At 38.9% G+C, this 22,223-nt stretch overlaps 1 protein-coding gene across 6 annotated transcripts in view; it reads left to right on the top strand.

Annotated features, from left to right (window-relative positions):
• LOC139114467 (uncharacterized) overlaps positions 1–22,223 on the top strand; it is a 53,153-nt gene that overhangs the window by 16,512 nt on the left and 14,418 nt on the right. For 3 of the 6 annotated variants that reach the window (XM_070676223.1, XM_070676217.1, XM_070676222.1), the window contains exon 1: positions 14,429–14,581. The exons of 1 other annotated variant lie outside the window; for it this stretch is intronic. The gene's annotated coding sequence lies outside the window, so the exon portion shown is untranslated. Of the gene's footprint in view, positions 1–12,245; positions 12,503–14,428; positions 14,582–16,658; positions 16,886–22,223 lie in introns of those variants that run through there. 2 more of the 6 variants (XM_070676218.1, XM_070676220.1) reach the window with 2 other exon arrangements.

Here is a 22,223-nt window from a genome sequence, read left to right as displayed (position 1 = left end):
ATATTTCAATTCCGTCATCGCTGACGTTATCACTAGTATTATACAACTTTAAGAGGTCGGGAGGCTAATCTGTCGAACGCTTACAATGACCCTATTGAAGCCAGGTGTGGACGTCAGATTTCAGTGATTTGGGCGAAATCTCGCGAGAATCTCTGAGGTAAAACTGAATGAGGATAGAAAGTTAATGACGCGTTAGAATTAATACTTTTTTCTCTCACATTCATTGCTGGGTTAAGTTCAAGATTGCAAGTAAGACCACGTACAGCACTCTCCACAGTGTTCACATTTTTCGTCATTTTTGACACGGCGTTATCCTTGATGCCTTTGGCAGAGCGACGTGCGAGGCGTCTACTCAACAGCACAAGCTCGATGGCGTCGCGTTCGTCCTTGAATCTAGTGCTATACTGGGAACTTGATATCAATAATTTCTCAGAAAACGAATGAGACACGACTAAAAATAGCGAGTACAATGTTCTTCGTCCATAGGTATTGTGTCAATCCTAGGGTGTATTTCATAACGATAACGCCGCGTGTTGTGTAATTTATAGAATGCGCCTCGGGGACAGATATTCGGACTCTCAAACTTTTACAATTCTTTCATTCTGATCTACCACTTGTGGGGGTTCATTTTAAAGCTCTTGGTGAAAGAAAAAATTTCACCGGCCTAGTTTTTCGAAACTCGAAAATTTCATTTTTTCTCAATAGAGTTAACACGGGGATGGCGGCCATTTTGAATTTCAGGAATAGCGATAAATATTGAGTAATTTGTTACTCTAGTATCAAAATTTGCACGGTGACCCCCGATTTTAGTCTTGATTTTGAAAGAGAATGATTGAAATATTTGTTGAAGAAAGTTTGAGCAAAAGTCGAGGCGCCCACAACCTTAAGAGCTTCCCATTGACCAAAATTGTCCAGTTTTGTGCGATGAGAGATACTCACCGTGGTTGCAAACGAATATACTACAATAAATTCCTGCCATGAATCAAGACGTGTACATCGCTTGCTTAGGGCACCGCTTGTACGGATATTTTAACTCACTTTTTCAGCGGGAAAGACGAAATCGAAATAAAAAACAAACCCAGAACCGAAACAGTCATACGTTTACCGCAAGTGACCTTGCTATTCCGTGAAACAGTCGCTTACTTTTCAACGTCTGTAATACGAGGAAGCTGAGAGTTGAGAATACGATACAAAAATGACAAACACTTGGACTTTGCTCCCTTTAGACTTATTTCACTTTTTTGGGAGCACGTTCTTATTTTCAGGTAAAATCTTAACAAAATGTCTTACATTTAACTTGCCAAAACAACTGGTTTGTGTGTAATGGCCAACATTGTTGTTGATAACTCAATTTTGGTCAGGACTAGATGTTAAGTCTGTAAATATGAACATTGCAAAAACGCACAACCTGTCGTGTTGGCAAGACTAAGACTTTGTATTTCGACAGCTTTGAGGTAGAATGTGCCTCGGGGACAGATATTCGGACTCTCAAAGTTTTAAAATACCGTTGTGGTCTACCACTTGTGGGGTTTATTTTTACTTTTCGTGAAAATCGAAAAATTTTCTTAACACACGGACTGGATGGTGGCTACTTCATATTTCAAGAGTCGGTAAATTTTGGGTAATTTCTTTATCTACTAAAAACTAAATTGATTTTCTTTCCCGATTTCCAAAGGGAGTGATTAAAAGTTCATACAGAAAGTTTGAGCAAAAGTTTTAGTTTTTCAATTTCGAGGCGTGTAGTAACTTGGCATGTTTAGGGGAAAGCAAATGAAATGTACCTGTTTCCTAACAAACATATTGACAGTTTGTCACCAGATAAGCGTATATATATATTGTTCCGATAACCTTTTTATTAAGTGCGGACAAGAAAAGGTCAGTTCAGAGAAACTCTCAGATTTGTACATTGGGGCTTTTGAGTTCTATTGGAAATTTCTGTCATTCTGTTCTGTAAATAGTTTGTCGTCCGATTTGTCGAAAGTGTATTGGTTTCTATTGCACTCATCCGTTAATCGAGGCTTTAAGCCAGAGATTAAGGAGATCTGTAGTCCACACTGTAAACTATAAGTATCATTACTGGGAGCGCATCTCACGTATATACGAGCATATATGTATAAGGTCCACGCGATATGCGCGCCAAGCGTCATGGTAACTCGTGCAAAGCAAAACGACGGGGTTATCTGCGGCTGGATTGTCGCTAGTTCTCCGCCCATAATATATTTGTACAAGCATAATCGATACATGCCAATAGTTCTTCCATTCAGTGCTACTGTGCAGTATCTATGGATACAGTGGATACAGTATCTAAGGATACCCAAGTGGAATGCTCATAAAGTGGAGTGACAAATTTGACTTCTTAATGACGGTCAATTTTCGTGCAGCACTTTCTGGTCTATAACTGTTATCGTTGCAGATGTTTTAAATTACAGCACAGGCAAATCTGATCTTTTCTAGTTGTATGTGTGTGATTATGGTAAACAGTTAAAAGTGTTAATCTTGACACATACATGTAGGATGAGGCAATTTATCGAGTATTGACACAACGCAGCCTGAACACCATCATGAGTATTATCAGTGCAAATACTCGCAGAGAACAGCCTGTCTGAGTTAAATTTCCACCTCAATAGTAAATCGCATTCCACGGTGGACTTCAGAAAGATTTCTTGATAGAATGTCATATCCTGAACTTCTGTTTTTTAGACCTTCCTTGCACATCAGGTGATTTCTTACCAGAAAGAGGCTGCTGTTACTGCATCAATACTCCGTCTGTGTTCAGTGTGAGAACATTGCACAGAAGTTCAGTCGGCCCTGATTTTGCTTCACCAGGAGTTGCTTGATTTTAAGGGGGGGTCCCAAAAGTTTCATTAATTATTGTCTCCTCATTAGACCGTGATATTGTTTAATATAGTTTCCCCCAAATTTACGAAGTGCTCATTGGTGATATCACAGCAGCATTCCAACAAAATCTATAACGATAGTAATAGCTTTTAGGAAATGGACTTCACAGAATACTATGGAATGGTTCACATATACCTACCATACACATGTATGCGTGAGAAAACCAGACAACTGTAATGGCGTCACGTACAGGGATGGCGTATTGGCACGCAAACATTTGAGAGACGAACCTTTGACCTGCATGTTAACTCGGCTGCACGACACGGTTCGAAGAACGTGTTGGCTGAAAACAATGATAGGTGTCATACCATGTTTACTACGTTAAAAGCTTGTCGCTGTGAACACCGAACATAACACTTCTCTCATAGTTGGTCACTCTGTCACATTATGGTCGTCTTTTTATCAGTGTTAACTTTCTACCGGAGTGAGCAAACATGTCCTGCCATCTATTACTGTACAAATGATATGGCCGGTAAGTCTCCAGTCTTCCAAAACTGACATTTGAAGAAAAGCTATAGTTTCTTTCAGGAGAAAATGTCCATTAGGTTAAACTGGATGCAATTTGACACTGGCTTAACGTTCAAAACAAAATTACATTTGTTAATGATACGATAGTATTTTTGGAAACTTCCCTTTTTTGAGAAGAGGAGGGTGTAAGATTGCTATGATGAACAGAATTCCATAAACTAAAACCTCCATTGGCCAACTTGAGCAGAAGTACAGTGTCACCATCGAGTTTACTAAAAATATATCATCTACGACAATCAACAAAGCTGTTTACTTCAGAAGATTTTCCGCAAACATTGTATGGGAATTTTTTAGCACAGTTAGACCGGGGGAAATATATGCAAGTAATTTTTGTATCGACAGAGAATGGTGAGTTTCATGGCGAATGTTCGTTGGACTCAATTGTTGTTGTTTGTTTGTTCGTTCGTTTGTTTATTTTTGTTTTGTTTGTTTTTCGGAGGATAAGAAGGGAAACTTCTGCAGAGAGAAGTAGGGATATGTGAGCTTTTTAGAAGGGGCATTGCAAGCGTGGATATTTCCTGGTATAGGAAATGGACAGATGACATTTAATGACAGTGAGGAGGTAGTTGCTGACAGTTTTCGCTTTCCCGCCAAATTTTAGTTTCCCTCGAAGTGCTTCACATGAAATAACACCGTAACAGGAGTGGATATGCACGCGGGCCATGGTGCAGCATAAATGCAACTGGTTTCGAAATCTCAAAGCGGATGGTTGTCTGCCCCTGTATTTAGAGTATTGAGAATACGAGAATGACAACTAGCAATGATGTCTGCAAATAAAGCAAAGGAGCTTGATATACGTCAAGGTCATGGTGAGAGGCTTCCGCCCTAGGTCATATTTCATAAAAAGACCTGTAGGGTATATTTTAGAGGGACAAAGTCGCCGTCGCTTAATATCACCGATGTTGTATCACTGTAGAGGTCTCTTACACTGTTCTTCATCTTGACATGTAGTAAAGGAGTGGCCGACGAAAACTCTCGTCGGCCCTGCCAATACTGAGAGAACGAATAAAGCAATGATACAATTTCTTATTTTTATGGTAATTACATGCTAATGAGGTAGCTAGTGATTGGGCGCACTGCAAACCTCTTGAAGGTCGCACTGGCACTGTCAATGTTTTAGTTATCATTTGAGTTCATGTTCGATATAAAGAAGGGGTTTCATATTTTCTTGAGAAATTAATCTTATGCTGAAACAAGGTTAGCTTGAACCAGCCATATTGTCACTTCGCTGGAATGTTTCAAAATTTACAATATGTACAAAACAAAAACTTTAGGAGAAGCAGAAAGATCAAGTATCTTGTTTTTTAACATTAGAGCAAGTGAAAATTTAGTCGAGAAAAAAAATGGCTGAAAACTACCGAAAATTGCAAAGTTGAGCCCGTTCTTGACACCTATAAAGTACAGCTTCCCGATCGGGAAACATAGCGGATTATGATTCATTTAGGGTTCGTGATGGGGACATATTTCCGAGTTGTTGATTTTGCAGAATGCGTAGATCATAATTTATGGTGACGGATGAATAAATTAACGCGTGAAGTGTTTAATAGGAGTGGATCGCGTCGTTTAGTGTCATCATTTCTTGGAGATTATCTCTCTTGTAGACAAGATCTGTCGTTGGAACTTACACCAGGTAAGCAGACACAATCTTTAAGAGGGTTCCGCCGACACACGGCTGCATACCATTCTAGGGCAGCGGAATTGTGAAGCGTAGGTGTAATTGCAAAATCTGTCCTGGGGAAAGATTTTCAGACACCCGAAACTTTGCAATTCTTTAATTGCTTGTCTCATGTGGAATGCTCATTTTGACATTTCGACTGGTGTCATTGGCTAAACGAAGAGAATGGCAGCCCTTTTGAATTCCGGTGATTTTGGACGAATTTACAAATTATTTATGTTATGCTAATGTTCTCAATTCAAAATTTGCGTCACATGAGGTCCCCTTCTCTCCAAGAATTGAGTATGTACAATGATAGCTGTCGTCTGACTGATCGACACACACTACGTGTCCCTCATTGTAGATCCTGCTAGCAACAAAAAAACTTATCTCCACAGCTTGCATTCTGGACCAGCTTTATCAATATATCACCCATTAGAGGAAGCAACTGCTTCTTAAATGTGTCACTGAGCTGTTTAATCTTTTTTGGTAAATGTATTACACCAAAACTGTCCTCTTTAATGAATTTCAACGGGAATACTGCACTTTTTAAGTAAAACGCTCTTTTCTTGTAGTCATTGACGTAAGATGTTTCACTTCTTAACGTGCAATCCGGACTCGAGAACAGACTTATAGTCATGCATATCAAAAGCCAAACTGTGCCCCAGCCAAATGCCGCTCCTCAAAACGATTACGGGTTAATGATAGCCAATAATATTAAAATTTGCGTGAACCGATTCAAGAATTCACAGCAGTTACTACTCTGTAATTGCTGAAAAACGTAATTCATAAGACGGTATTGGTTTGATGAAAAATTTGTTTCGAAAAACTGTTTCGTTGTAGCTATTCGGGATATCGTTACTACCGTTTTCCACAAAGGTGAAGTGAAACAGAAAAAAATGCCCGCGATACCGACCCAAACTTTAGCTCTTGCCGTATATCTCCATTTTACTGTAAATTTTTATTGTAGGTTTTGCGGTATTTGTCTTTTGTTCATAAAACAGTTCTTATCACTCTTTAAATCCTATCGGAAGACTAGCCTCAGTTTGTCAACTTTTCCTGTATATATTAAATGCTCAGTGTAGTTGTCACGGTTGACAACTGAGAATCTTCGGCGCATGCGTGTGATTCACATGATGACAATAGCGTCGTGCATTCTTAGTGTACAATGCCCTGTTTGCAAAGTTGAAATTTTGCATTTCGATAAGATGTACACATTAGAAAAACAAACAATCAAACAAACAAATAAACAATTGTTATTCATCTAAATACAAGAGTCAACGCACCCTCTCCCTAGTCGGGTGTGATAGTTAGTCTCAAAGATGATGACTTTAAGAATCGATGTCTTTGAACCTGTTGGACAGTTTGGGGTACTAATGTACATTTTTCTCTTTTATTTAGTTGGACTGGTCAGGTTCAACTGCAAAAACTACAATAAGCATAGTTATTAATAAGTTTATCCGGGGTAACATATGCGACGAGAGTTGTGTATAGAGGATGTTGAAAGATGTCCTTCTGACACTTTTCATTTGCTTTGAAAGTTTTTTGTTATATAGGTGTATGATTTGTCCATACAGTTAAGCCATGTCAGCAATTCGCAAAGCCATTTGAAGTTTCAGTGATGTAGAAGCGAGGGGAAGTTAGGATGGCTGGTTTATTTCCACTTTGTCCGCGCGATACTTCGTAGTGAGTGGGCGGTAGGTTGGAGGTTGATCGTTTGAAGCATTAATGCCTGAAAATTTGTTCTCAGATTCACAAGGACATAAAAAATAATTTTATGTGCCTTTGCTCCAAATTATGTATAATATTGAGTCAACAGCTTACACGGGCCTGAAGTCGATCGGGAAAGGTTCGGGAAAACTTTTTTTCCAGGACACCAGAAAATAAGCACGAGTGCAGGTTTTGAAAGGCAAGGCAATTTGTTATCACTCATAAGGTAAAATCACCGATAACCCGTAGATTAGAGGGTCAATTTGTGCGAGAATACTTCTGACATTATTTACTTTTAACAATAATTCGTTTGCCATCATGCCTTAGCATTAAACAAGGCACGGCACTATGCGTGCAGTTTATTCAGTTTTACAAACCATTTTTTGTGTTTTAATAGTTTTCAATACGTTTTCAATACGTTTTCAATACGTTTTCAATATTGTAAAATAGGAAGTACATCATAAAGAGGTGTACATAATATTCATAAATAGACCGAATGTGAAGCTTCCTCGATGAAATATCGAAACCTTGGAAATTCCCCGGTGGCGAGCTACTTTTGGGAAGTTAGCGCCATGCAGTCTGTAGGCACGTTTCTTCATCACCCTATGTAGAAGTGCAACCTACTGTAAGTAATATTGGCAGTGTAATGTGACTTTATAGCGATGGCCGAACTCTTTCATCCGTTCTGCACTTCCCGCTAAAAAAACCTTATCGGTTGCTAACAGGGAACCGCTCCGGAAGGAAAACCCTAGAACTCATTCATTCCAAGGAACATGCTGAACATGGTACGTCTCCAAGGCTGTACATGTAACAATACAAAGAAGAAGAAAAACAAACCCTTGTTCGAGAAATCGCAACGAGGGTGTTTTCATGCGTAAAATACCATTCTGCGGTATCCGTAAGAAAATTAAAAGATCGAGGAATTTTTAAAGTGAATGCTGTATCGGTTTCAATGATTTTACCTCGCCTCCTGTTCACTAGCTTTTCTCTCACCCAAATCCCCAACAGGGGAAAATGCCAGCATGATTGAGCAAAGTTGGTTTCGGACCAGCTTTCTCCCATGTATACTACAGGAAAGTTTACCGTGATTCTCGACCCAGAACATGCACCAAGTACGCATGCGCGACAATCGAAAACTCATACTGTGACATCACGTTGGTTTCATAACAATATGTGATCCGATTCAGAATGACCGTTGTATATGGGTATACTGATCACTTTAGTCAATCGTGTCTGGGTCAAAGGTTACTCTTAAACTTGATGAGTCATACTTTCTGACATCTCTCCATCGCTAAGCGTAAACAAGGTCAATGATGATGACACAGTTGGGAAATCCCCGTTGTAGTCAATGTTAATGGGTCATGTTACATGTTTTCGTGTATTCTGTACTCTGATTTCAATTCGTTTAATATTACTGTCTTACTCTTCGCCCAAAAGTCCCTGCAAACAGGTCCACAATCACCTGTGATAGCGATGGCTGAAGCCAAAACATGGCAGTGAAAGGGTTTGGAGTCAAACTGTGAGCGTCATTCAAAGTACGTCACCGTTGGGAAAATCCCGAAGTGAGGCAATTTCGAACGGCTGCTCGGGACATGTTACGTTTTCCTCATACGTACCCTAAGCGAACGGCTTTGTTAGTTGTCCTTGAGCTTAGAGCCCCAATATCTGCAAGATCGGCTTATTACACATTCGCAGCTATCTGGGCTGTTGCCAAGGGGCAATGTGACATCATCGACATTGATAATGAAGTCCGGAATACTTCAATCAAAATTACTACTACTATTTTTCCAGTATTAGCGGAACCACTGAATTCTAAACCTACTGTCCTAAACTTTTCTTCGCGATTTAATACAACCTTCACTTTTGTCCACAATGGAAAAAATAATCTCGATTGGACACCTTGCGTGGGACAAGAGAGTGTGTGTGTTTTTAAAGTATGTATTGCTCTAGCCCCGTATGAGTACGATGCTGTGTGTTCCCGGCGTTATAAGGCATCCAACCACGATGCCGGGAACACACAGCATCGTATGCCTGGCTTGTATAGCTCATGATTTCATTTTGTTCACTAGACGTTGATATTTTCATGACATTCATACATCATCGTGCAGCTATATTATTGTTTTCGTAATCTCGGAGCACCCTCCTAATCGTACATACTCATAATTATTGTTTGATTTGCATGTCAACTCCCTCTGCGGCCTCACTTCATTCGATTGAAACGCGTTTGTTTCGTATACATGTAATGATATCATGGCAATATGAGATCCATATCGGGGAATAATTTCACAATTCAACTGTTACACACTACTCCTGTTTTTTCCATTACCCTTCTGCATTATAATGCAGCAGTTTGCACTGCACAGGGGAAATGAGATATTGGTTGACATATAAACCGGGCATTAACCACGACACCAACTCCACACAGATGCACATACAGACTCTCAAACAGATGATCAGCATCATTACCTTTGCATATCAGCATTGGATCACCTGATATCCAGGGAGAATAGAAAAAAAGAGATTTCTACATTTTCAAAATCAATGTGAGAATTTGGTTCACTTAGAAGCAAGCTGAATGCTTACGCTTCTCCATAGTGACGGATTCGTTACGCATTTTGATACAAACTCTGACACTCTGGTAACAATTCCCAGAACAGAAAACGGATCATAAATTTGGCGATCATCACGTCGTAATTGATTCTGTGCACCATGTAATTGAACTTTACTTTCGCAAACGTGAGGAGTGGTCATAAATTGTTTCCCCTTAAGTTGCCCTTTTCATAGTTTTGAACCAACTTGAGAATGACTTAAGTCCACTCTCAGAATACCCACATCTACTTTCTATCAAATTTTTCATTTGATTTCTCAGTGTATTCATGTTTCCCACACACTTTGATGTGATTATGCCTCAGCGCTTTTAGAAAATTTGAAAAAAATGACATTTTTACGAGGGTGGTACTTGCGTTTTCCACTCTGCTAATATTAAGCTTAAAGTCTTCGAGACTCGAGTGTCGATACTCGTGTGGAACAAATTGAATAGAAATACATGATATTGATTATTTGTTTGTCTACAATATATTATTAGTTATAGTGTCGAAGAGGGTGATACTGTAAGTTAAATCGTGCTGTATTCTATCGTGTGGTCTGATTCTGCTGGCATCACAGACATGCAGCCCATTTGAATAGGTTGCTGTTCAACTGTGATAATGAGGTTTGTTTAAATTTGATAGCACACGTCTACTGAATATGGAATATTGACAAGTATCAGACTGTTTATTACCAATTAACCATTTAAATTTACCAAATTAACCACGTTACCCGGAAACGTCATCTGATTCACCCAGCTGTATATTTTTGTTTTCGGTTTTACGTTTCTTAGAAACTTGTTAATGCATGCCTGATTTATGAAATGAGTTCCGTTATTCGTGTTATCCTTGACACATTGAGGGGTTATATGTCGAAGTGTACCCTCATAATATGTTGCGCTCAATCGGAGAGTCTGATGATGTAACGATATAACACTGTTATGTCCGAAGGAACGCAATAAATTGACACGTCATTGTGACATTGCACACGGCAAAAATTGGGATTGATGTCACGAGTTACTGTATTGATATGCAGTTAAACTGCAGTTACAATACTTTATAAAGGCATTATGTTTCTCATTATGAATTGCTAAAAGAGTTTTCTGAGAGCTCAAACAGTCGAGTATGGGTAATTAAGAATCAGCCTGATTTAGACACGCCAGAAAAAAACTGCCCCATGCCTTGTGACACGACAATCAAAATGGTCATACAGTACTGATAAACCCCCCATGGAGAGTAACACTGGTACGAACCGTAGAGCGGATTGCCCAATTTACAACGGTAGACGGTAAAAACAAAAAGAGGGTCAAAGTTCAATATTCAAATCAAGAGTCACTCATATTACTCTCCCCTTCCCCCTCATGTCACATCATCTAATTGCTGAATAACAATTAAGAGAGAGAGAGAGAGAGAGAGAGAGAGAGAGAGAGGGGGAGGGAGGAGAGTATGTGTGTGAGATGATAAGGATATAATCATTAACACATAATTTGATTGCATCATCTGATCTTGATATTACACACATTGCTTAACGGAGGCGCGCGGAAAATTAATTGGAATATCATTTTAATGATTCACAATACGTAGAAATGTATTAGTTCGTGTCTTAATGGCATATGCCCTTACGTCATACAAACTCTAAAAGGGCTAGCACAGAATCTCTCCCCTTTACTCACCAATGGTCTATTGTATGAGTGAAAAACAACCAGGGAAAGTGGAGAACGAACCCATAACGTACATCGTCTCGCAAAACGTGTGTGGGCAAACCTATTGTGTAAAATGTGATCTTACAATAGTAACACAATAGACTGTTCAGAGTGACTAATGCACGTCGGTTTGCAACGTGCATAATGTAGATGACCCTGTTTATGTCAGTAGAAAGTTTCAATAACAAGAGAACCACGAGCGTTGAGTATCCACGTCGCGAAACAAATATGTCGGCAAAGATATTGTAGAAACTGATACAATGGGGATGGCCTCTTTCAAATTGTGTTATGTTCACCGATTCGCAACACATTGGATGACCCTGTTTACCTCAGTAAAAATATAGGGGTCAAGGGTCAGATTCGACTTGAGAGACTGCTTTCATGAATGAGAGTAAACAAGGTCAGTAACATGAACGTTGGGGAAAACCGATGTGAAACAATGTTGAACGGTTGATCAAGATAATGTTACATGTGTACATGCAATACTCTTCTTTGATTTTAATTCAGGTATCGTATGATTCATACTCTCTACTCCAATGCCCATTATATAAAGAAAGAATACAAATCTTGCGTTTAAAGGACAAGAAACAAAGTTTATCTGAAACACTTATTAAAATAATGACAAACAATGACACAGCTGTTTCTTTGGCAAAAATTATTTATTGTTGTTTTGAAAAGAGAAAGTGTTATATCATTTCTAAATGAATTTCGAGGTTTTTTTCTGTCTTTCTTTCTGACTTGTTCAACTTGAAGTTGACTGTCCGATATCTTTATTGTATGTGCTAATATGCCAGACTGGCATACGGTTCAATAAAGATCTATTCTATTTTATTCTACTCTATTCTATTCGATTCTTTATCTCTCAATAATCAAATTCATTTTCTCCGGTGGTAAAAAAGGCACAGTGTGATCTCTATAAAATACAGCAGAGTTTTTAATTTGTTCGTTTGTTTGTTTGTTGTTTCCTCTTAGAAGTAAGTTCATCTGTTGAGGTTGTAATTGTGATGTTACCTCTTCATTTGTAGAGAAATTAACCGTTATATCTAAATTATTGTCGGTAAACATCAACTGTACTGCCTAACCACAGCTCTCAGAGCTAATTTTAGCACTGCTCTTTCATGAACATGACAAACAAAATCTTTGGCAAAGGCTAAAGTTGTAATGTGGTCACTTCGTCAACCTGATAATGCTGTATATGGTCATTGTGTCTGGTGTATTTAGCATATTAATAGCTGACTGCAACTACTACACTATCCAGTGTCTGAAAAGGGGATTTTTATACGGGAATTTCCCGCGCAAAAAAACGTGTGCAGCTGTGCAGCAATATTACGAGAAACCGGTCTATTCTCCAATTCGACATTTTACGATAACCAAGGCTAATATAGACTTTGAGAATGTGACCAGAATACGTCTACTTCGATCAGGTATGTTATGCACGAAGCACTCTCAGTTTTGTTTGTTTTTTAAGCGGCCATATTGTCTGCCAAGTAATAGTGAAACGAGCTTCGCATTTAAGACTGTTCTGTATGTCTGTCGTCTCTGAAAACCCTGCTTAATCCATAGGAAACTCGACACCTTTTGGCCATTATATGTGTAAATATTCGAACACAGGCAGGGTTGTTTTATTGCGGAAAAGTTGTCGCGACAAGCATGGGCGACACGCAGGTAAATCTAAATTTGGCAGTGTTATGATCGAGAACCTTGCTGGCTCTGAAATGTAAAATTTAAGTTAGTAAACCTGAGGAGCGGTCTACATATATTTATGGGTGCTTTTCCGTCCAGTACAACAGTAAAAGCAACGTTTTTACATAGTGTTGAGAATTGGGGTGCACGAAAGGTCATTTTCTTATTATTCCTATGCATGTCCATCGTTTGCAATCAACAGCCACAGAACCAAAACAACATTAGGCCTACCATTAGCCCAAATGAAAAAAAAAATGCTGTGACTATATAGGCTTCAGGTAGCTGTGATCGCAGAACTGCATTTTGCAATACACCGTTTTGGTTATAAGATGTATCTTTATGAGTATCACGGTAGTCTTTATAATCTGTAGCCTTTGTTACACTTAGTGCACAACAAGCGATATTCAAATAAGGGTGACCCAATGATGCCTCAGTGCTTTGGGTGAAACAATTTCGGTTTAAGCAGTAACTTTACGTCGACTCGAGTCACGGAAGGGTTAGTTGAAGTCTATGCTCATCTTGATACTGTTTTAATTTTTGAAAATATTACTCCACAACAAGAGTTTTCCTTGGTATTAATGGGACAAAATTAACATTTTAAAAACACATTTATCCGTGAGTACAATCGAATCCGAAAGTGGACTAATACAAAGTAGACATTTGTAACCTCAAGACGCTTACTGTGGACGCGTGTGTTTGTGAATGTATGCTAAGTTTTTTTGTATAACGTATGTATACGTTAAACTTTCATTATCACAGCGGATGAAAAGTAAACCAGTTAAGTGAATTGTTGTTATATATAATTGGATGTAATTTGGCACCATGCCAAGTAAGAGAAACTGTATTTGTTGGCGTATTCAAATTTCTGGTTATTCCACTATGAATAAGCAGGTCTGTGTTCCCCTATCCCACTGTACTGCTTGACCTTCATCTGCATGACCATTACTAGTATATGCTGTCCAAGAAATTCAAGTAGCCTACCACTAGAAGTCATTCACATACAGCCACGTGCTCTCTCATGAAGACAAAGAGGTCAAGGGTCAAGTGTGTCGTTATGTTTTGAAATGACTGAGAAGGTGGCACTTGTATATGTCGATTGCATCCAGGCTTTGCTGAGCGAGCTCAGCAGTGTTAAGGTCATTCAGATGTAACGGTCGCTCGTTGCTCTCTCCCTATGATTCTCACTCTGTAAATGCTGAAAATTTCCAAGTTGTTTGGCACAAAATCATTGGTGTCCACACTAATAAATTTGCATATTCCAAATACAAATGTAAGAGCATACACTCCTGTTTTTCCCGGAAGTTTTGGCCATATTCGAGCACTATCAATATTTTGACATGCGATGAAAACATGTCATTTTGAAATATAGGCCCAAGGGTTTATTGATTTTTGACATGGAAGTCTGTCGGTTAGTCTATTCTGATAGCGATGCAAACTGTTCCTTCTCACACTTAAAGAACGCGGACGAACATTTTGCCCGTTTTGACATCATGGGGAAAGTCTCGGGTCAGGACCCTCTACCCCACCAGGGCTGATTTACATATTCTATTTGTATGTCAAGCACGTAAACAATATGCATCGGTTTTTCGGCGAAAGGGATCACACGGGCGAATTCTCCGAATCGAGCAAGCGCGTTGCGCAGAAGGCACTGCGCAGTTGCAGGTGTACGACCAACAAAGTGTATCGTCTCGTAAAGCAACTTCAAAGTGAAAGTGCTCTGAAGACTCTGAAGGCTCTCCTTTGAAGATTTGACAGCGTTTTACCGCTTGTCGATGCGCAGATGATGTTGTAGGCGATGCTATTGTTTCAGTAAATTTCAGGTGAGAACGAATGCTTGAAAGACTTCAGGCAGCCTTTCATGGCGACAGTCCTGGCGTGGGCACTGCCTGAGCACTGCAGGATGACGAAATCTTGCAACAGAAGTATTCATGCCAGGTATGAAGTAGCTCTATTTACTGTTGCAAATCGCAACATTCGAATTATCAAACATTTGCAGGTTATTATTTTGTGCTTGGCAAACACTAGCAACGCCATTCAACCAACTCACAATCGTCGGCCCAACAACCACTCTGTATATGCGTACCCTGCACTCATTGAGATTGTTTTGATTGGTTCTGAGTACAGCTCGTGCCAGTTGGGCCTTGAGAATATTTACCAGTCTGTAGATTCATATCACAATGCCCTCAGACAGATATGGTGCATTGCATTTATCGACCGAGAATACAGCCTCGATGGGACTGGTGGTAGTAAACTGTAGCAGAGAAACGCCTGATGTTGACCTTGACATTATTTTCATTTGCCATTTCTGGTAACTTTTGTCCCTGTTTGTATGTGTCTTGAAGTTGAAAGGGTACAGCGTTTAAACAGGTATCGATTTACAGCGACATTTATTTATTGAACTCGCTCTTCAATCTGTAAATATTAATTTCGAGGGCCAGTGGTTGCATTCCAGAGATAGGGACGACAAACGTTTATGCCAAACTGATGCAGCCGATACAAAGTCATCGACGTTTCCACATTACATGGGGGAATTTAACATGTTTAAACTTTGAATGGGTGTTTTATTGCCTGCTGTTAGGTAGCCATTTCATAACCATACTGTGAAATAGACATGGGTATCTCCCTTTGAAGTGATATTTCTGAGTATATCTGTTGTCAGTAATTGCAACTTTCCCCTGTCGACAGTGGCTCAAAAATCGTGATTTTCCCCGTTTGCAGTGCGATAGTCTTCGTTCAACAATTCACTCGATAAAATGGACATCTTAGCAAATTAATTTCAAAACTAATCTTGCTAAAATCCCTAATAGTTGATCTCGTCGACAGGTCTACTGTTTGAAAAAAATAATTATTTAAAAAACAAGATATGAATTATTCTTCTGTCTTGAGTGTGTTGCAATGTTAAGTATTAGCCCAGGATGTACAACACATCTTGTACCATGCAATAAAGTTGTCATTGAGAGAGGAATGTACTAAAATTCGCTCGAAAACTCAGTTGTCAGAAATAACATGGGAAATTCACACATATTAGGCCGCGTTTAAAAGTTTGATAGCTAGAAGTTGTGACATCACATTTTGAGCACAACAAGAAACTTTGCAAATAGGCCTACTACAAAACGTAAAAATTATGTAAAATAAAATATTGTGGCTTATAGTATGGAGATAAAAAAGAGGGCGTTCAAAATGCAGTGGACTCAGAAATTTAAATACCAGAATGCTTTTAATAAAGATTTATAAAATAGTGATAGGTTACAGCTTAGCTGTGAAATTGTGGATGCTGGCGTCTGTGACAACGCTCATAAATATTGTTCTCCAGGTATCCTTAGCTAACTCCCACGACCGCCCCCGCAGTGTCACACCTGGATTAAAATTCCCCCTCCTCCAGATAAGTTCTTCGCTAGTGTGCTTGTTTCGACAGGCCTAAACATCTAAAAATTTCAACATCACCAGGACACACCCGAAAAATTATCTGTAATGCAGAGAAGCAAGGAAAACCGTTAAGATTGTCAGTAATATCAGACTTTATGCTTGATCATTTAGCCTGATATAGTACGCAGAGTATGGATTTAAGGAACGACCTAAGGTCATTGATTTTGTTCATTGTTTGAATTACATCTATACGGATCCGTGAAGGACATAAAAGATTGATCTAGACATTTGTGCGCTCTGATTGATAGCGTTTTTCTAAAAATATGTGCGGGTTAACTAAAGTCCAAACTTGAGTTTCTGACCTTTTGGCAAGAGCTCAGAAGGCCTCCTAGCCTAGCTATTGGAGTGTAGGTTTATTTTCAGCGGCATGATTCTTAGAAAATAACGAATCACTTATATGCTTACAATTTTGAAGTGTTCTCATTTGATGTTTTTCATTATCCGGTGGTAGTTGCCTACCCTAAGAATTACTTACGTAGGGTACAAAGTTTTATGTGAACGTGCACACTTGTATTTGCGTAGGAGTGTTACAATGCGTAAACACGCGGTTTGTAGATAACAGGAAACTGTGCGGTGTTTGGGTTCAAACTGGAGGGACTGCGGTAAAGCTAAAAGACACCAGTCACTACCCAGTGTTTGGTTCAGGGTTAAAGCGTATACTACCATTGTTGTGCGGTTAACAAATGCGACGGAGAGAGGTAAGCTTTGTCTTCATGTGCTTGGGTCAGAGAAAGTGTGACGTACTGTAAACGATACAGAGACCCATTGAATTTCGAAGAGATTGCCACGTGATCAAATTGCTTATAATGACGTCGACATTTCGCACTGCGTTGTAAACAGAAAATATTATGAGTAAGGCGCAAACAACATGGCGGCTGCTTTTACAAATCTTACGTGAGTGTAGTTTTCATAATGTAAACAAAACATGCCTCCTAGTAAAATTACCCTACCCTGTAATGTTTTACCCTGAATGAATGTGATTAATGGACCACTGTGATCTCACATTAAAGTCAGCGCCTGCGGGCAAAAATTCAGAGAATTTACATCGCTAACACGTTATTGTGATTTTAGGTGAGGTATGCATACTTAATATTTTCACGTTTATGACAGTAAGTTACCCCGAGCCCCACAGAAATGACTCGATACAAAACTCTTCAATTAGACTTGGACTGCAGAGCAGCGCTGTAAAATGTGCAACCTATTTGCATTGGTTGAGTTTGCCTGTTTATTTGACATTTTAAGTTGAATTTTTGTTGTTGTTGTTGTTGTTGTTGTTGTTGTTTTGGGTTTTTTCATGAAATCACCGGGAAAGTTCCGAATTGGCAATGTCAATCATTGCAAATTTTACCGCCAATTTCACTGAAAATGGCCGCCATTCTCTCAATTGACGGCGCAGATACAACAGTAAACTTTTTTGTGCATATTTTTTGAGGAGCGTGGGTTACCAAAACAGTACGAAGATCACACTAGATGTTCCCTAATGAGTCCATGCAAGCTATGGATTAATGAAAAACATTGAACTTTGAAGGACTGTCCGAAAATTTGCTCCTGGGTTGCAGTCTACCTGAACTGATATAGAGGGCGTACTGTAATCGACCAGGTCGATGCAAGATCGTGAAACATTCCAGCAATTGGCGCCTTTACATAAAACGCTTTTTAGCTTATGGTAAACCATCGTCGTTTTGTCATATTTCAGTGAGGAGGTCCGTTGTCTGTGGGCTATTTTAGGACAGAAAGGTTGTAATTTCTTTTCATAAATAGTACTTATGTGTACGTGCCTCGGCGCAACACATTGACTTCGAGGGTCGATTTTCCGATTAGGGACTGGTCAGTTTCTTCGGCCTGGGGGTGGATTCATGGGGGGGTTTTCACCCTGTTTTTGACTTGGATGATAGGGGGATCACCATGTTTTTGAAATGCCCAATAGGGGGGTCAGTGTGTTTTTGAATTTCGACACAGGCTCATCATTGCCTAAAATGCATCGTGTCAGCCACAAATTTCATCATTCAGTTGCATTTTTCGGCGTGCCCTTCGGGCGCGTAACTTTAATAATCAGACATATTTTTCAGCACGCCCAACTTTAACATATCAGGCATACATATATCAGAGATATCTGTATGTTCAATATTTTTCAGCATGCTCTTTGAGCGCTTACTTTAATATATATCAGACATTTTTCAGCACGCCCTTCCTATGCATGACTTTAATATGCAAGACATATATCTATCAGAGATATCAGGATGTTTCATAGTTTTCTCCGATCCTTCGGGCGCCCTACTTTAATAAATCAGAGATATATGCCAGAGATATCTTGATGTTTGCTAAGTGAAAGTGTACCGTTATGAAATCTGCATTTCATATGATAAGCAAGACAAATTCCTGATACTTTTTTGTTCTCTCTATGAGAATTCAGTATGAGAAAGCAACATGCACAAATATTTCACTATATATATTTGATACAGTGACTTTTATATTTTAGAGATAGAAAAATGACAAGATATCTTTCGTTCTCATTGATGCAACTGTTTTCCTTTGTGTCTCAGGTTTTCTGTAGAATGATGCTTTTTTATGACCAAAATAACAGTTAAAAAAGGCAGTTTTTGTCATTATTAGCTGTGCTTTTATGGTTTCAATGTTACAAGAAAAGGTCATGTCAGACACTGCAAACATTAGATTTGGCTAAAATGCCTCTCTGATGATGGCTCCTAAGGAGATTTAATTTGATGGCTGGCAAGTCTTAACATCCATCAAAATTTTTGATTTACTGCTTTTTCCTCTTTGATATTAATGATTGACATCCATTTCTGTACAACAGTTCAGGAAAATCTGGTTACGCATAGAAAGTGTGAAATAAATTCACAGCTCATTCAAAATGTACTGTATTCAAACTTTAAGATTGACACTTTGAAATTCCTATCTTACAACTGACATGTTAACAATATATATATATATATATATATATATATATATAATATATTATATATATATATATATATATATATATATATATATATATAAAATTTGTGTCCACCTTTTGGTTTACAGTTGTCGCTTGTTGGGGGGGTCACCCTGTTTTCGAAATTTGGAATAGGGGGGTCACCCTGTTTTCAAAATTTGGAATAGGGGGGTCAGCGACTTTTTGACGTCGGCAAAAAATAATTCACCGCCCCCCCCCCCCCCCACCAGGCCGAAGACACTGACCAGTCCCTTAGGATAGAGTAGGAATGCCCTATGCGTTTCACATTTCGATGATAATAGGCTATCATTGACACATTTGGATTCAGTATTTGTGTAAGATATTTTGATCCCTATGGTTCTTGCTCGTTTGTGATTAACTCAGTGAGCTGCCTTCATGAATAGTTTCCGCTATTGAAACAAACAAAAAGCATTGCGCGCCATACAAAGTACATAGACAACACATGTACAAGCGAGATAAACCATAGACCTCGCTCCAGGCTATATGTATAAACAAGTTAAACCTCGGGTTCCTCACTCAAGCTCGACAGTTTGCGCAAGATTTTGACAACATCAATTGTACTTGGCTCGCGCTATAAGGGGAAATGAACAGTAGAATTGCCTCGCTGTTGGGCGTCATTTGCGGAATGTCAAACGTAGGACAACCTCACAGAGTCCTTGCCTTCGGTGTCGCTGACGAATCGTTAGCGCTATCTGGTGAGTTGTAATTACGTGTAGCAAAACGAAAGTGCAAACTTGGGGGGGGGGGTGAACGGCCCTGTCCTTTATGGGGGCGTGTGTAATGTTGGTATCGCGGAATTTTGCTCCTACGATAGGACAAGCAAGTTGACGAATGCGACCTCCTTCGCCAACAGTGGTATGTTAAAGCATCGAGAAAAGCACTCAACATTAACGCATTCCACAGGAACTGGGCAAATTTAAATTCCCTACTGAGTACTGGTCCACAGGGGACACGTGCTTGTTGTTTATTTGTGTCTGTCTGTTTGTTTGTGTGTATGTTTGTGTTTGTTTATTTGTTATTTTTAATAAAATAACAGCGAAAAGCTGTTTTGTTAATATTTGTCAATAAAGAGCAGTTTATTTGTTTATTTGTTTGTTTATTTATTTATTTGTTTGTTTGTTTGTTTGTTGATACGTATTTCCGATGGTTAGGGTTAGGGTTAGGCTTAAGTTAGGGTTAGGGTTAGGGTTAGGCTTATTCACTCCTCTATATATTGTCTCAATATATAGAGGGAGTGAATAAGCCTAACCCTAACCCTAACCCTAACTTAAGCCTAACCCTAACCCTAACCCTAACCCTAACTTAAGCCTAACCCTAACCCTAACCATCGGAAATACGTATCAACAAACAAACAAACAAATAAATAAACAACAAATAAACAAATAAACTGCTCTTTATTGACAAATATTAACAAAACAGCTTTTCGCTGTTATTTTATTAAAAATAACAAATAAACAAACACAAACATACACACAAACAAACAGACACAAATAAACAACAAGCCCGTGTACCCTGTGGTTCAGTCTGTAATTCCCCCAATACAGTATTACTCCGTTGTTGTTTTTTCTTTATTTGCTGATTTGTACAACACAATGTCCCACTGACATAGTCTCAAGTTACATGTAGAAAAAAACATGATAATAGGCACACTGCCCATGGAAACGCAGTTATTTTGATGTCACGTGACAGACATATGCTTCACTGGCGCGAACGCTTCGTGAATAGCAATATGATATTTATAGCGGTGATACACGTTTCCAGACTTTTCTCTGAAAACAACTGAGACCATAAAAACACTGCATGCCATTCGCTTCTTAGGAAGTCACGTGCTTTGCAAGGTTGTAAATGTTAATCGTTGAAAATGAAAATGTGTTGCTTTCAAACGCTAAGTGAAAGCTTCTGAACTGTACGACACCTCGAACGAAATTTCTCCTTTCCAAATATGGCAAAACAAACAAAGTAACACACGACCATCCAGATACACCAACAAGCCAGCTATACGTCCAGAAATGCTGTAGCTTGACTTTTTGAAAATAAAACTTCATGGTGTAATTATTTTTCCATCGAAAACAGATAAGGTGAAGGAAGAGGAATGCCACCGAACATTTTGACATTTATTGAAAGTGAACTTTGACTGCTTAATGGTCATTACATATGTTTAACTAAAATGATTTTAGGGCTCAGATTATATAGCAGAACACTTTTATTATGGTCTAATTTCAATTTGTTAATAAGGCAAAAAAAAAAAAAAAATTGTGTGTTTCCGGTAACCCGACCTACCCTAGTTCAAACCCCCCCGCCGACCCTAAACTTTTTTGGACCTTGAAAACAAATCCCGCGAGATTGGCTGGGAAAAGTTTTAAATCACGCGTGATTTCATGACGTCATTAAACAACAATGGCGACTGCTTGTGCAAGCGTGTTTTCCGTAACATGTGAGAAATGCGATCACGTTCAAGAAAAAATGTAAAAAGTGTGAAAGAGGCTCCCCAACTAACTATCCAAAATGTTTTTGTGTGGAGTTTGTGTTTGATTCGTTTCAAAAATGTGTTCCTACATTCTTATCCGATTGTTTGTGTTAATGAAAATGTTTGTTTCGCCTCGGATATTTTTAGGGAAGTTTGGATTAGTGTGTACGGTAATGTTTTGTTTGTGTGGGGAAAGCTTATGGCGATTGTAAAAAGTATGAAAGAGGCTCCCCACCTAACTATCCAAAATGTTTTTGTGTCGAGTTTGTGTTTGATTCGTTTCAAAAATGTGTTCCTACATTCTTATCCGATTGTTTGTGTTAATGAAAATGTTTGTTTCGTCTCGGATATTTGTAGGGAAGTTTGGATTAGTGTGTACGGTAATGCTTTGTTTGTGTGGGGAAAGCCTATGGTGAGACGCAGCCGGACCTATGGTGTTACAAAGTTGATAGAGTGGCCCTTTGACACATGTGTTTCGAAACCCGAGTGTGGTTTCTCATCAGTCGCAATGTAGATTCTTTCCTTAGTTTGTGTTTGTGAAAATGTATTTTAATGTATTTTAGTGGTCTTGCTCTTCGAATAGCGAGGCAAG

The sequence above is a fragment of the Ptychodera flava genome, chromosome 16 (assembly GCF_041260155.1).
Source record: "Ptychodera flava strain L36383 chromosome 16, AS_Pfla_20210202, whole genome shotgun sequence".
Lineage (NCBI taxonomy): Eukaryota > Metazoa > Hemichordata > Enteropneusta > Ptychoderidae > Ptychodera > Ptychodera flava.
This window is presented reverse-complemented; position numbering and strand designations above follow the sequence as displayed.